This window comes from Peromyscus maniculatus, chromosome 3, assembly GCF_049852395.1.
Source record: "Peromyscus maniculatus bairdii isolate BWxNUB_F1_BW_parent chromosome 3, HU_Pman_BW_mat_3.1, whole genome shotgun sequence".
In the NCBI taxonomy this organism is placed as follows: domain Eukaryota; kingdom Metazoa; phylum Chordata; class Mammalia; order Rodentia; family Cricetidae; genus Peromyscus; species Peromyscus maniculatus.
The window spans coordinates 154367724-154384701 of NC_134854.1; the positions used below are offsets into that span (position 1 = coordinate 154367724).

The 16978-nt window shown below is 45.7% G+C and overlaps 1 protein-coding gene and 1 long non-coding RNA gene across 2 annotated transcripts in view; both read left to right on the forward strand.

The window, feature by feature from the left end:
* The window catches only part of Etv6 (ETS variant transcription factor 6), a 237585-nt gene that overhangs the window by 37370 nt on the left and 183237 nt on the right, over positions 1-16978 (forward strand).
* Positions 8505-12093, forward strand: LOC143272548 (uncharacterized). Its single transcript, XR_013050196.1, has 2 exons — positions 8505-10397; positions 10453-12093. It is a non-coding gene; the product is annotated as an uncharacterized LOC143272548 (long non-coding RNA).

Below are 16978 nucleotides of genomic sequence, written 5' to 3' on the forward strand. Positions count from 1 at the left end.
CTTATATACACACGGAGACTTCGCAGCCCTTCTCCAAACACAGCCAGACACAGTCAGACTAAACATTTGCAGACTTTTCATGGAGTCCATAGTGGAACCTTTTGTTGATTGTCATAGTTTTCAATTTACAAGAAAGTCTTCAGATGTAGTATTCATCGCTGAATTTAACCCGGAGTATAATTCGCTTGTGTTTGTTATCTGTCAGGACTCCGGGTTGTGTCATTGGTGCAGCTCTGGTTCTTCCTCATTTGTCACTGTGCCCGGGCAGCCTCAGTGTTCTTGTGTCCATTTGCTGGGCACAAGTGGGGTTTTCTTCCCGGCAGGTGGGACGGAACCTTCAAGAGGGTTCACTTTGTCTTTGTCGTCTGGGTTCCTCTGTGACCTAAGCTTGGAGGGCAGACCAGATCACTACTTCTGTCTGCCTGCCAGGAATTCACCCTGTGTCACTTCGGAACCTTTGCGACCGTCAGAGATCGTTTTCACACCTCGATTTGTCAGAGGCTATGTGGGACCCACAGATTTCGTATCAGCAGCTTAGTCTACCTCGATTCTCGGTGCCTCTGGTACTTATGGAAAAAATTGCATTGATTTAGTGTATGGAGGGAAGGGGGTTGGGGGATGTGTATATAGAGGTCAGAGGACGATTTGTGAGTGCTTCTTTCCAGCATGTGAGTCTTGGGGAATGAACTCAGTTTGTTAGGTGTGGCAGCAAATGCTTTTACCTGATGACCAGCCACCTGGACACCCCATACTTCTTAAAATTTAAGTTTGCTTGCCAATGACTTACTGAGTCATGGTCTAGTTCTGAAGCCAAGACTAGTCTAGAACTCACGTACCCTAGTCTGGCCTCCATCCTTCTGCTTTTTTACCTCTCAAATGCTAGGGTTGCAGGTGTACCCTAGTCTGGCCTCCATCCTTCTGCTTTTTTACCTCTCAAATGCTAGGGTTGCAGGTGTACCCTAGTCTGGCCTCCATCCTTCTGCTTTTTTACCTCTCAAATGCTAGGGTTGCAGGTGTGTGCCTGCAGACCCCGCATGACTTGAAAAATAAAAGAAAGGAAAGGAAAAGGCACACACATCTCTGAGTAATCAGAATCAGTAGCCAAGATTCTTAAGTAGAACTCATTAAATTAAGTGAATCTGAACGAGACACTTTTGGGCAAAGGAGGGCATCATTGCTCTTGTGTGAGAGAGTGATCATATGTGTTCCTGCATTTAGACACTTTGAAATATTGTAGACAGAGGAAAGCAGGCCAGCTGTAGTCCTCACCTCTAAGGAACTTGTAGCCTGGTTGAGATAAGACAGTATGTATAAGTAATAGTACAGAGCGGTGCGGGGATCAGTGTGGAAAACTGAAGGAATTTAAAAGAGGTAGAGGGTTCATCACAGGATAGTAGTAATAGCAACAATGGCTTTTAAGAGTTTGCCAAGTAGTGATCACACATTCTGTGCGTGCTCATTTGTTTTGTGTGGTAACATGTCAGCCATGCAAAATAGGCTTTTCCAGGACTCCCGTTTTATAGCTCTGAAACCCAACAAGGCTAATGAGCGCACCAAGGGGATGCTGGAGCCACTGTCAGGTTCTGGGTGCTTGACTCCAGAGCTCTCTCATCTTATCAATGCCAAAGAAGCCTAGGAAGGCTTGACGAAGGGGAGCTTTACCCAGAGAGAGCAACCACACCCTGAAGAGGCTGTTGTGTCCGGAGAGACATCAGAAGGGAAGGTTTACATCAGGGGTACATTTAAAGGGCCCCACTGTGGCTGAGGACACCAAACTTGGTCCAGTAAGTAGTTGAAGAACCAGTGAATGAACTTGGAAAGAAAATATCATGATTGCCCCAGGGAACAGATGTCACAGTGTGATGTGTGGCAGCCGTTAGGGTTAGAGCTTGAGCTTTCTAGTCATTTCCACTCTGTCCGTCCCGTTTGCTGGCCCTTTGACTTTATGTTAGCCCTTGCTCCCTTGACCCTGTAGGATCAGTTGCTCCCAGATCTCCAGTGACCAAGGAAGTAGGGGCTCGTTGACCCCCTGGTAACTGGGGCTTCCTGATACCTAACCTTCAGGAGCTCAGGGTTCTGTTGCAGAAGCTGCCATGAGCAGCAGAGGGTGAAACAGCATAGTGTCCCTGTCAGGGGTCTCCAGATTTGATGTTTAAAAACAAAAATCCCATTTCAGGGCAACCTTAGGAATCTAGAAGGATGGTGACACATGGAGACCCTTGTAGGATAGTGGTGGCCTCAGTTGTCCTAACAGGTCCCTCTGTAGTCTCCAGGGGCTAATTAGAAGGACCTTTATCAACTAATGTTGATAAAGACTGTGTTTAGAGAAAGGTTAGGTATGTAGCCGCCATTTTCTACTTCATGTGATTACTTCACAGTTTCACTACAAGCCTCAAATCAGTACTCCTGCAGGTATGAGAAAGACAAGGAACAAAGATTGGTTGCTACATCGATTTCTCTTTTGAGACAAAGAAAATATGTGATGAAGAAATGTTTTGGCAAGATCTCATCAAGATTATCTGCTAGGACTCAGGCCCAGGACTCAGCCAGGCAGAGACAGTACAAGGGTCACTGGGATTGTGAGGAGCGCCAAGTGTGCAAGTGGAGGGAAGCCTTTGTGTCCTCGAGGCAAACAGGGACAGTGCCTTGCTTCTCTAAAAGCTTTATGTTGTGAGGGAGAATCTCTATAGAAGCCAGAATCAGTAGAGGAAGGGGCTGCTTGGAGCTAGAGATCCAGGCTGAGGTGGGCAGCCCTTGAATGCAAACTCCTCCTGAGGCATGTCTTGAATAGTTAAGGGAACCAGGTGGCTTTTATTGCTTTAAGAATTACTTTATTTGTTATTGTTCTGTGTCCGGTGTGTGTGTGTGTGTGTGTGTGTGTGTGTGTGTGTGTACAGTGTACATCAGAGGACATCTATCTTGAGTTGTTTTTCTCCTTCCCTGTTGTCTTTGAGGCAGGCTCTCTCTTGTTAGTGTTGTGTGTTGGGATTTCAGGTGAGTACCGCCACACTTCTGCCTCTCTTAGGTGGATCCAACTGATGTCATCAGGTTTTCATGGCAAGTGCTTTTACCGTTTTGCTGGTCCCATTTACTGCTTTTAAATTTTGTTTATAATAACGAACCAGTAGTTTCTTGACATAAGGTCTCATTAAGTATGCCAGCCTGGCTTGCAGCTCTTGTCTTCTGGCCTCTTCCAGAGCGATAGATTGCAGCTATACACTATTGTATCTGGACTTATTTTAAGCCCTGGCTAGTTTATCTTGGGTCTCATCGGGAGAAAAACATGATTATTTGTTGCCATCCTAAGAGAAATGTTCACTGTATACTGACAAGCAAAATTACAGGCAAGGCTACAGTTTGCTTTCCTGGTTCTAACATTTCACCTTTTTCTAAGGAAAATGAAGTGTCATCCGCTGAACTTTTGTGTGAGGGGCTTGATTTGACGACAGTGTTTGGAGGAACAGCAGCCTCTGGAAGGCACTGGATCCCTCTAGCACTATCTTCCTCCTGTTCCCACCACATGGTGTGTTTTCTCCTTATCATTTGCCCTCCCCCGGGACAATGGAATCTCTCTTTTCATCTCCTTGATTTTTTTCTGACATCTGCTCACACCTTCTCTCCAGGGCCCACTATGTAAGCTCTGCTGTTGAATGTACCTCCCTGAGAAGGTAGAACTGATTGATTTCCACACAGGCACAGGCGCAGGGTGATGTTCTGATCAGGAGCCTCAAATATACTATGTCACAGGCTGGATTTATGATGCCATTTGGGAGGTATCAGCATATTCAGGAATGCGATTAAGGCTGGGCCCTGAGTGCTCTGAGATGCAGAGGCGGCTGAGGTGTGTTTGGTGCCATCCTAAACTCAGGGTCCTCTGCAAGGAAGAGACAGCTCTGTGGACCGAGGGGGCTAAAGAGTTCATGGATTTAGTCCCCTTTCAACTGATCATCTTGGCACAGGCTAGTGAGTAAATTATATATATATATATGGTAGGACATATTTATATAGAGAGACACCATGTTACAATATTCTTTAAATTTATTTTTAATATTGGGCTTTTTCACAAAGTATTGGATTAGTGGTAATTGTTACTTCATAGTTTTACTTGTGTAAAATATGCATTAAACAACTTTTCAGTCAGTTCCAGCTGCCCTAGCCATCATAAGTGAGGTGTCATATAGATAGCAGAATTCATTTCTCTACCTTCAGAAGGTTGGAAGTCTGGCATGACCTGTTGCCGGTCAGGGCCCTCCTCTGAGCCACAGACTGCTCCCTTAGTCCTGTGTCCTCACACTGCGAGTTGGGGAGGGCTCCCTCGTGTCTTGTTTTAGAAGAGTACGAATGCCTTCCATGAAGATTCCTCCCTCATGACTCACTCTCTAGAGGCTGTGCCTTCTAGTAACATCAAATTGGGAGGCACGAACACTGTTTTGGTGGCACATAGGTCCCCCCGGCCCCCAAAGCAAGTAGGCTTTTGATAATAACGTAGATCTGACCACAGGGTGCTCTTCCCACACCTTCCCTCGTCATCCGAAGGTGAACGGGTGACTCCCACACAATTCCTCTCCTCTCTTCCCGCTTTCCCTCTTCTCCCCTCCCACTCATACTTTTTTCCCATTATCTATGGTCCCAAAATGGGCAATTTAAAAATATAGAACATATACATAAAAAGGCATGTATAATATATATTTAATTTTAGTTGTCCTCACATTTTATAAAAATTGCACCAGGCCATATATAATCTTCTAAACTTCACATGTTTTTTTTAAACTGTTAAGTTCATCTTTGTTGCTTCCCATCACTAGAGCTCCCTTTCTTATCTGTTTGCACCACTCTGTCTGTGAGCATGCTCAGTTGCTCAGTTTATTCATTCAGTTTCTTGTTAATGGGCGTTCAGCTCGGTAGTAGGTTCTCACTGCTGTAAACAGGTTTGCTATACATATATTCATATATACACGTGTGTTGATGTGTCCATGTAGGAGACCTTTTTGTTGGAAAGCAGCCATGATGCTGTACTGCAGGTGGCATTTGTGGGAAGCACAGCAAAGACAGATCGGTAGTGCCTACTGCAGTTTGGTGTGAAGATGCATGTGAACGTTGTGGACGAGACTCTGTCTCATGTAGTCCTGTTTCTTCTCTCCAATTCCTGACCTCTTCGGCATTCAGAAAACAGCGGTGGGTATGCAGCAAGTGCTTATTTTAAACAGGATTTCGGTGCTGTCAACGCTCGATGTCACCTGATGTTAAAGTCCTTGAACCTAAAGCTATATTCCTTGTATGACAGATTCTTTTGGTTCCTCCTGTGAAATAGGTCAGTTCTTTGCATTATTTTACATAGTATCTATGAAGTAGGCAGCCACCATCTTAATAAGACTGGCTTCCTGCCCTTATATGACCTAAGCTGTGCATGATGGTACATGTCTGTGATCCCAGAACTTGGCTGGCCAAGTTAGGGAGATCAGGAATTCAAAACCAGCCTGGGCTGCTTGAGACCCACACTCAACAAACACTCCTTTCTTTAAAAAGATGCATGTTATTTTTAATTATGCATATATGTATGTCTCTGTGCAGGTAGTGTGCATATGGGTAGTGCAGGTGCCTACAGAGTCCAGAAGAAGGTACTGGAGCCCCTAGAACTGGAGTTACAGGTGGTTCCCCTGACGTGGGTGTTGAGAACCAAACTTTGGTTCTCTGGAAGAACAATGTGTATGCCTAACCACTGAGCTAGCTTTCTAGACCCAGCAAACACGCTTTGATCCGGTCAGAAGAGGGTCGGTTCCAGTGGAGAATCTGTCATGGTGTACGCTCTACCTCTGGGTCACTGGGAGGGAAGACTTGCTGGGGAGAATAGGGTGTTAGTATGAGAGCTGATATTTGGAGGAGTGTGAGCTCACAGACAGATAAGGGAGGCAGGTGCGGTGGATCATTTCACAGACATAAGAGGCAGGGGAACATGGCACACCTAGGCTACAGCAGACGATTAGCTTTGAGTAGGATATACCACATGCAGTTAAGCTAATGTGATTCCGATGGCATGCTTGAGTCTGTATCTCTTCAGTTTGGGGATAGACAGACCAAAGTCATTTTTACCCATTCCCAGTGTCTATTTTATATAACTTGATCTTTTAGGTCTGTGCTGCTCAGGATCATCCTCACACACTTTCCCTCTGTGTCGTCCCTACTACAAGGGCAGGTCTGGTCCATGCCAGAGCAGGGGAAGATACCAGTGACTTCTGGTCCTTTTCAGCCCATCTGTTTGGACGCTGTAGGATTCAAGAATACTCGATGTTCATAGAAAAGCGTTTTTCTCCTCAGAGACTAGACCGAAATGACCCCAAGGCTAGGGTAGCAACAGTGCATGCTGGGGAGGTTCTGCTGCCCATTTCTGGAGTCTTTTAGACCCAGCACCCTTCCTTCCTTCTCTCTGTCCCCAGCTGCTTCTGTCTATTTGCTTTCTAGTGACGAAAACACTTGGGGGCCGAGGGATGGCTGCCTCACCCACATGCATCCCTGACCATCTGTTCTCGTATGTTCTCTACGGTTAGCAGAGGGAGCGATGATTTCAGGGACGAGGACTAGGGAGGCCTGATGGACAGCAGGAGTCTCTCTTTGCAGAGAAAGCAACCAGTCCTCTGTGGCCAATTCTCCCTCTAACTAGAGAGCTTATACAGCCTCTGCAATGTGAGCGCACACTGGGGAAGATAGGATGGAGTTGTACCAAATAAAATTTTTATTGAAACGGATAATTGTAGAGAAATGCATTGTATTATGTCACAGTACACCATAGTGTTATTTTTTTTTTGGAGGTCTTTATTTTAGGTCTGTGTTATTAGATATCTGGTTTCTTTGTATTCTTGCACCTTCATAGACTGAGGTTAAGAACCCATGGCCCTAAAGTCTAGTAGCCCCGTACCTGGACCCCTTTCTCTGCGGTGTGTTAGTTTGTACAGTTTCCTCATTCTAAAGTGGGTCACTGATAAAACCTAGCTTTCACATTGGGTGATTAGGAAGGTCATGTGAGATGTAATGCATATTAAATATTTCAAAGTAGCTTTTCGTGGAGTTATTTGAGCTGGGGACCCAGATTTCCTTTTTTAATGAAATGTTCACCCACTAAGATGTGCCACTCAGCTCTGAAAACCAACGGACCGTCCTCAGTAGTGTTCTATGGATTTTTCTGCTGATGAGTTCAGAGGTTAAGTAGGAGGGTGACATGCAGCGATGGAGGGGGCACCTCTGCCTGAGCAAGGCTGTCCCTCACTCTCACAACACCACGTGAAAGAACTCCGTCTCCACAGAACGTTCTTAGCTAACCCTCTTTGTCCACCTGGCTGCCGCCCGTGTTGGCCGCATCCTGGTCTCCGCTTTTGTGTATTTAGCACTGCACATTTGTAATTGTTTATCCACACGCACAGTGTGTTTGCCCCCCCCCCCCCAGACATGTTCCTGCTGGCACATTGAGTGAGATGGTCTCTTCCCTCTCTGTGGAAATGCTGTTTTTCTCCCGTCTTTAAGGAGCTGGGAGATAATTGGACTCTGCACTCATTATATATCAGATTATCACTCTGCTCTGCTTTTCTTAGGTTGATGTGTGATTGAAGAAAAAAAAAAAAAGGTTGGAACTGGTCACAGTGGTGACCTGTGTGTGTCACTTGGTGTGTGTAATCTCTGTAACTTTGGTATCAAGAGTTTTACTCAAATCTGTGAAAAGATACTAAAGCATTTTAATTTTCTGGCATTTTTGTGTATGTCAGACTTAAGATGGTGCTGGCCATCTTTTTGATGGTGTTATCAAATCCAGCTCCAACTGACAAAAAATGCTAAGAAAGTCAATTTGATCTGAGCAGATTTTAAAGGAATTGAACTGGGGATGTCTCTGTCTAATGTAACTTAGCATTTTTAGAGTTCAGTAAGAAAGCAGGGGTAGGGATGGAGGTATGGGCAAGACTAGAGCCAGTGTGTAGGAAGATAGACAAGAATGAATAGGAGCAGGATCAGTGGAGGCTGTGGTGTTGGAGGAATTGGGGTTCTTCCTGCAGGCACTGGGGTTGGCCCGGGTTCTATCGAATGTCCCTGGGTCTTTTGTGTTCCAGTTGACGGAGGTTGTAAAACAGACTTACCTGACTGTGCACTTGTGGTAGGATGTGGGGTGGGGTAAACACAAGCTGGAGACAGTGGTCCAGTTGGGGTGGCTTCTCCAGGAGAGAATGTCTTCTTAGTTTTGTCACATCTGACGGATTCTGTGACCCCTGGAGGCAGATCCTCAGGCAGTTGGAGCGATCACCTTCATGACATCATCTGGCTGTCGGGTGGAATGTGTTTAAGTCCTCATGGCTTCTCTCTCTCCTCATCACTCTTCCTCCAGAGCTGGAGACCCAGGGACATCTTGCTTGGCGGTGGGGAGGGGTCCCAGCCGTCCCCCCTTGGCGGTGGGGAGGGGGTCCCAGCCGTCCCCCCTTGGCGGTGGGGAGGGGTCCCAGCCATCCCCCCTTGGTGGTGGGGAGGGGTCCCAGCCGTCCCCCCTTGGCGGTGGGGAGGGGGTCCCAGCCGTCCCCCCTTGTGCCTCAGCACCCGACCTGTGGCTTCAGAGAGCTTTGGCGTCTCATGTTCATCAGCACCTAATGTGTTTGGCTGGCTTTTTCCGTCTCGATGCCGCCATCTTTCTTCTTCCTAGTCATCAGCTCTTGGGACGTCCAATTAGAAGACCCTTGATGTCATTGTAATCCATCATCCAACCCCTTCACTTCAGAGATGGTGACCCTGAAGGCCTGAGGGCATGAGAGTGACATGTGATAAAGTAGACGAAAACACAATTGTTTTTTACGGCTCTTGACTGCTCATCTCAGGTTTTCCAACTAGGGGCCATGCAAGTTAGACAGATGAACCAGACGGAAAGACAGAGATTAGTTTTGTTTATTTCTTTGTTTTGAAATACAATCTCACATAGCCCAGGCTTGCTTTTAAAATTTACCATGTAGCTGAAGCCAACCTTGAACTTGTGATCCTCCTATCTCCATCCTATCTCCAAAGTTCTGGGATTGCATGGGCCAAGCTGAGTTTGAGAAATGGCAGACCACAGCGCGGGGAAATTCCCAGTGATGAGTGACTCAGATGTGCAAAGGGGGTTTTTGTTTTGTTTTGGCTTTTGGTGTATATCACATGTCACCCTGACATTGATTTGGGTTTTGTTTTTTGTCTTTTCTTAATACTCGTTTCCTATTAGTATAGGAAGTTAAAGACAAATAAGCTGTGCTTTGGTTCTCTTGTGAGTAAGTAGGGACTCATAGTGCTACCTAATAAAGACTTCATCTGTCACTTGGTCTATAATCAGCCCAGCACATAGTAGATGCTCAGTAAAGATCCTTAGTCCTTGTAATTATTAAGTGTTTGGTCTCCTTACTAGACTGTAAACTTGAGAACAGTGACTATTTCTTGCATCATGGGTTCGCTTCTATTAGTAAGGTAGCGAGCACAGATTAATATTCAGTGTATGTTAGGTAGGTTGACATGAGTTAATACAGGAATTGTAGGCTCCACTGTTGGAAATGTTTGATACATTTAAGTGACCATGTTTCCATTGCTGTCTTTTCATCCCAGGCCTCTGCTGGTGAATGTGCAGTGAGTAATGTTGGACTCGAGCCTGAAGCAGTGGGGCCAGTGCTTTATTTTTATTACCGTGAGTCTGCTGTAGGCATTGAGTACAATGGCAGAGACTTGTTCGGGTCATGGATGTCATACCAGCAGCGAGACAGACACACAGGAGCTACTTGAGCACACTTCCATTCATAGCTGCTCCTTCTTAGAAGTGCTCCCCTGGCTGAGCACCCTGAGTGCTGGCTGCAGGCAGCTGATCAGCGCAGGACAAGGTGAAAGAGAGGGACAGAGAGAGACATACTTCCTGTCAGGAAACTGCCGAAAGGCTCAGAGGCCCCACTGAGAACCTGAGCCTGTTGTTTGCCGTCAGTGAGCCTCTTCGTTTCTCTGCTACGATTAGAGATAGGCTCAGAACTGCATTATCCTTTAAATTCCCAGGCTTGCTGGAACATGTTTAGAAGACCCCAGACCACTTAAGAAGAATCTCAGGGTAATGGTTTCAGTGGAGACACTCAGGTACCTGGGAAGATGTTACCGGGAGTGCTTTGAGCAAATGGCTAAATGGTCTATTGGATCTTGTCTGTGAGAGGAGCGGGAAAATAAGACACTCAGAACATGAACTTAGAACCTACATCTCTGTGTGTGTGTGTGCGCGTGCATGTGCTGTGCATGCTCACATGGAGGTCAGAGGTCAACTTTGTGAGTCTTCCTCTATCACTGTATACCTTACTTTTGGGCTAGACTGGCTGGCCAGTGAGCCCTGGGAATCTTCGGGGCTCCAGCCCTCAGTGCTGGGGTTACAGGTGTGTACCATTGACCTCAGTGCTGGGGTTACTAACCTTAGTGCTGGGGTTACAGGTGTGTATCACTGACCTCAGTGCTGGGGTTACAGGTGTGTACCACTAGGCCTGTCTGTCCTACCAGACCCAGAGCCCACATGTTAACTGAAGGTGTTCCGGTCTCCTGATTTGGGTGCATGTATTTAATGTGCACCGGCTGTCCAAGCAAGGCATGAGATTTGTGAACCTTTCCCTAAGTCCCAAGTGAGTTCTTGTCATGCCTGCAAGGTAATGCAATTTGGCAAGAGAATTTGGACCTTGACCAAGTCTCTTGCCTGATTTGGCACTCAGAAAGTCCAACTTACCTAATTTGAAAAGAAGTTGAAAACAAAACAAAAACCAGAACACCTGGTTGTTGCTTGTTTGGTGACATACAGAACACCGATTATTTCTATATCCCATTAGTGAGGAAAGTATTTTTACTATCAAGTCCTGAATACCTGTCCTGAACTCCCTTTCCTGGCACACTGCTCCCGTGAGGCCAACTCTGCAAGAACAGTAGTAAGTCATAGAAATGTGTATGCTTCATGCATGCTGTATCTGCCTGAATTGTGAACATCTGTACCAGTGTGAGTTTTCTATTGCAGCAAAACAAGTTACCAGAAATTGGTCAAAGCAGTGTGTTTTTATTTTGGTTTCTGTGGTCCAGGAGACTGGGCATATAGTTTGCTTGGGTCATCTGTGTAGGATTTTACAAAGCTGTTAATGTGGCAGCTGGGGCTGTGGTCTCATCTGAGGCTGGACTGGCATTGGAGGAATCTAGTACCTTGTGATTTTAAGGACAGAAAATTTTATTTCTTTTTATTTCTCTGTCTGTCTGTCTGTCTGTCTCTGTCTCTCTCTCTGTGAGGTGTGTGTGTGTGTGTGTGTGTGTGTGTGTGTGTGTGTGTGTGTGTGTAAGCACATATATGTAGGAGCTCATGGAAGCCAGAGGCCATCCTCAAGTGTCGTTTCCTGGGGAGCTGTCCGCTTTGTTTTTTGAGACAAGCCCCTGCTGATTAGGAACTCACCAAATAGACTAGATTGGCTGGCCAGTGAGCCCAGGTATCTTATTGTCTCTTCCTTCCCAGCGATGGCTCACTGCCATGCCTAGCTTTTCATATTTGTGCTGGGGATCACAGTCCTGTCTTCATGTTTCTACAGGAAGTGCTTTCCTGACTGAGTGTCTCCTCAGCACTGGGCGTCATTTTTCCTTTAGCTGTTAACTGGGAGTTGCCTGAAGTTTCTTATCCATATGGACCTTCCAACATAGGCACCCTACAGTACAGGGCTGGTTCCTGCAGAATTCCGTGTGTGTGTGTGTGTGTGTGTGTGTGTGTGTGTGTGTGTGTGTGTGTGTGTGTGTGTTGCGTCTTCTTATAGCTCAAACTTTCTTATAGACATGATCTCAACTTCCCCCCATTATCTAGTAGGGAGAACCAAGATTCCAAACTGCTAAATGAAATGTCTGATGTTGCAAAGTATCTAGTATCAGAGGAAGAATGTGAGTTGACATCTGTAACTCAACTCAGCATCCAGAAGGCAAAGGCAGGGTTGTTCTTTGAGGCCAGCCTAAGTTATATAGAGCAAGGCTGTCTCAGAAAGCAAAACAACCACACACACACACACACACACACACACACACACACACACACACTCACTCACTCACTCACTCACTCACTCACACAGCTGATTGATAGCAAAAACAAACATTTTCTAAAGATTTCCAACACAAGCCAGTTGGTATTTACTCCTGTTTTCTGCATAGCCCCCGCATTAGGTATTATTACTAAGCAGATAGAGCCATTTGAGGGCTTTTCCATTATGGCCTGGTGCTTCCCAGCTTCCACATTGTTCCTTTCTTTTCTCAAATACCTAAGCCACTGCAGCATTACCAATGGTTAATTCTAACAGACTGCCCCTTTAAAAGTACGTTAGTAGAATGCAAGGCTGGCATCTGATGACATGTAGAACAAACTGGGGAAAAAAAGTTAGACTGGGCTGGGTGTAGTGGGTATGGTTGCAATGCTAACACTTAGGAGGCTGAGACAGGGGGATGCTCGCAAGTGCCAGACCAGCCAGGGCTACAAAGCAAGAGCCCATCTCAAAAACAATAAAGTGAAAGACCCTCCCTGAAAACGTCTGCAGCCTCTACATGTGTGTTCCCCACAGTTAGTAGAATACAACTTTGGCCTCATTTAAAATATTCATTTCTTTTAATTAAGCAATAACCATCTTCTTATTTCATAAAACATGAATAATGTGGGAACGGCAGAATTTTTGTTTACTTAATTTTCCTAACCTGGAAAACCATCTGTATGTGGATCTTGAGAGACACATAAGATCTGAATGTGAGAATTTACATTTTAGAGAAAAAATGCCCCAGTTTTGTGTTTATGTGTTTCTTCCGTGTTTTCAGAAACCGAGAGGGCTGTGCTGCAGGATGCTTTAGAACCTGTAAGGACGGGGACAAATAAACACAGACTAGGTTTGTTGATTGTTGAGCTCTTTCTTGAGTGGAAGGAAGGACAGCTGTAGTGTGTCAGTCCTGAGGATCAAAGATTACTCTTGTGGGTCATCTCCAGGCTAAAGTCAAGAGTACTGAGCCGAGGATAGCCTCTTTGTCATAAAATGGAGTGGACAGGGTTCTACAGCTGGAAGGACCTCCGAGCATGAGAAGTCTGCTCTCTTCATTTGCTAGTGAGGACTCAAAGGTACAGACAGGATGTTTGACTTCATCCATTTAACGATCATGAACTTGTCTTCTCAGAACTCACGCTGGTTGGTAAACCTTCTTGAACTCCATGTTATCTTTCTCCAAGTTTACACCTCTGTTTCTTTCTTTTCTTTTCTATTCTATTCTTTTTTAAAATTTTTATCCTGGTGTGATCGGACACTGGACGGCCTGGGAAGTGAACCTGGGTCCTCTGGAACATCAGTCAGTGCTCTTAATTGCTGAGCCATCTGTCTCTGTTTCTTTTTCTGAACCCCAGTCCATGCCACGTCGTCAGTGTGGTTCATTGGTATCCTTTCTGTGCCCGGCGTGGGGTCTGGATCCTGAACACTCAGTACTAGTTGACTTGAGTGACTAGAAGCACTTCAGTGTATTTCTCATACTCATTTCCCTCGGTGGACAATGGACTTTCCAGTTCTTAGCTCCATAACTTCTATATCAAGGCTTCCCCATTCCCATCTAATATTTGGCGAACAAACTTAAATCCACTGTATTATTATCTCCTGTAACCCCCTATTTCCACTTTCGTCGTTTGTTTTTGGCTGCCGACTGCTGTGTGCTTTTTTTCCTGTCCCACTAATTGTGGTAAAATGCACACAACATAAAATTGGTAACCACTTTTGAATATATAATCCAATGGCATTGGGTATAGTCACACTGTTGACGGCCATTACCACCATCTGTCTCCAGGACGTTTATGTCTTCTCCAGTGGAAGCTGTTCTCATTAGATACCAACACTCCCTCCTCCAGCTCCACGTACCTGCTTTCTGTCTTTGTGAATTGTGACTATTCCAGATACCACCCTTAAGTGAAATCAAGAAGCATTTGACTGGCTTTTTTCACTTAATGTAATGTTGAAAGGGTTCTTCATGTTGTATCATGTGCCGGAAATCCGTTCCTCTTTAAGTCAGCCATTGTCTTAAAAAAAGTCTGCGTACCACGTGTGTGCCTGGTGCCTGCAGAGCCAGAAGAGGGCGCTGGATTGGGAGCTGCCATGTGGTACTGGAAAATGAACCCAGGTCCTCTGGAAGAGCAGCGAGTTTGCAGCCCCCAGCCATTGTCTTCTGAGATTCACGTGGTTTTCGTCTTGACAGCCAGAGTGAGTCTTTTCCTTTAGACCTGTCTGTGACCTTTTCCTTGAATGACTCTTAAGGCATGGCCTATTTTCCTGAAGTGTGTTCTTTGTGCGGGGAGGGGACAAGGAGAGAAGCTGAGACATTGATAGCACAACACAGAGCGTCCACTGTGTACCAGGGGCCCCCATGCATGACCAAAGGAGTATACAGTCTGAGGAAGAGATGGCCGTGAACTCCGCTAACTAGAGTACCAGGTGGTACGTGCTGAAGGAGAGCTGGAATTGGGTCCGCACGATCTCCTGAGGCTCAAGGGGGTTTTTAGAAAAGTTCAAAGAAGAGGTCATATATCAAATGAGCCTGAAAGGAGAGAAGGTGTTCAGGGTGGAGAAAGATGTAAGTGGCGTTCCAGGAATGGCCTGAGCTTAGACAACTGAACACACATGGTTGGCTGGAAGGGCTGCGGGGAGCAGTACTAAGTGAGCAGAAAGCGGAGGTGGGGAACAGTCGGGGGCTTCAGGTGCTTGGACTCCATGCTGAGGACCTGAGGGCATGGGGTAGATGCTGTGGCGCTGCATTGATGCGCTTGGACCTCCGGGATGTAGATGGATTAGAATAGGATGAGGTGGGCCTCACCAGTGTACAAGGTAAAGGAAAGAAAGGAGCTGTGGCATTGCTTGCCACCGTTTAGACAAGAGATGCTAAGGGCCTGAACCAAGGAGGTCACTGACAAGATTTCACTCACGGTGCGGCTGCCATTTTCTGTGCTGAAATTCTTACAGTTTTTATCTTCACGTAGAGTTCTGGTTTTGCAAAGCCTGTATCAGATCTTTCTGTATTATACCCCAACTGGTAAGAGCTAATTAACTTATAAAAGACAAGCTGGGCAGGTTCTTACCTTCAGGTTTACACCCAAGGATAGTTTGTAATAAGCCTCTGCGTACTGAGTGATATGGTCTCTACAGTTAGAAAGGTACAACTAAACTGTTAAGGTGTGTGTGATATAGAATAGCTGAATATAATTAATTAGAATAAGTCAGCCGTGCTGTGTTAGAACTGCCCCCTATTTCCAGCCTTCTGTGATCTCTTGACAGCTACAGAACTCAAAACTTTCATTCAAGTATAGAAACTTTCCAATTCAAATTAGGGCAAGAGGAACACCTGTAATCCTGGCACTTGGGGTAGGAGGATCAGGAATTCAAAGTCAGCTTTAGCTCCATAGTGAGTTCCAGGCCCGCCTGGGCTATGTAAGGGAAGCAGTCTCAAAAAGGCAAACCAAAATAACAGGAAAATAAATAAATAAATAAAACCCCCCAGGCTTTCAAGAGTAAAGCTGAGTTAACTTCAAAAGTCACAGCTCCTAGGGCCTAGCTAATGGTGTGGAAAGAGTTTACTTGATTTTTCAAACAGTGCTGTGATAGTAAGCTAAGCAGGAACCACACACCGCTGCAGCAATTGCCCACATGCAGGGTACAGTCCCGACTGTTAAATGTCAGATTACCTCGGGACTTCAGAACAGAACAAATGGAGTGTCTCGAAAAGGTGGTACTCAGGGAAGAGCCTGTACACACCGAGAAAGGGAGAATACTACTGGGCACGGATGTCGGAAGAGTCATCACCTGACTAAGTGTTGGGTGAGGAAAGTGTTGAGACGTACAGAAAATAATGAGAAAAGTTTCAGGGAAAATAGTCTTCCCGCTCAGCCTTGCATTAGTCAGTTCCTCCTCAGAGTGATTCCACTTTAGTCACTGCTTTCAGAGATGGATACGCATAGGGGATCAAGAGATAAAAATAATTTAACGTTTGAAACGTGGGTTTTCAAAGAAAAGGTTAGAGAAATTGGGAGATTATGGCTGAGTACGGCCAGCAGGGTGGCTCCGTGGCTCAGGGGCTTGCCACCAAGCCTGACAGCCTGAGTTCAAAACCCAAGACTCTCAAGGTGGAAGACAAGAACTGACTCCCACAAGTTGTCCCCCAACCTCCCACGTGCTCACCGTGGCATGTGTGCCCTCCCGCACAAATAAATCAATGGAATAAAAGTGTGAATGGGCAGACTTTATATTCTGTGATACAAAATGAATCAAAAATACATATGGGCAAGCTAAATGAGAAGAGTAATCCTGAGAATATGGAGCACGGCTTGGCCCTGATCAGCTTCCATGTAGGGGCTAGGTTTTCACTTTGCGATTGGTGTCCCAGGAGCACTGAGGGAAAGAATGTGCATGGCTGGCTGTGGCAGATCTTTTGGATGACCCTTAGTGCCCACCAGGGCATGTCTGGAGGTGGAATTCTCAGAGGTTGACATGATAGTGCTGGACAGTTTCCTGGATGGGCCTTTGCACCGACTGACTGATGGGTTGCACAGTTATTTCAATTTAAGATTTGAGGTAGATTTTAGGAGGGATAGGTCTCTGTTTTGTGCATGTAATAATTAAATAAATGTTTCTGTGTAAACATTTGAAAAGGGAAAAGACGGAGAGAGAAGGAGGGCGGCCTAACAGGCAGGCAACTATCTTGCCAAGGCGAAGCCTTTTCAGCCTCGTGTGTCTTGGACTTTTCTTTGTTTCTTTATAGGTGTTGTTGTAGCTTGCATGTCCTTTGTCTGTGTCGCGGTTGTAAGACAAGTGCCGTGAAAGTGGAGACTGGGCCTTTTAAGGTCTTTGCTCTATTTCTTCCTCCCGTCACACATTGGGTGGACATGGTAGCGTCTCAAGAAGTTATCGGCTAAATGAGTGACACTTTCTAAGGGGCCCACCAA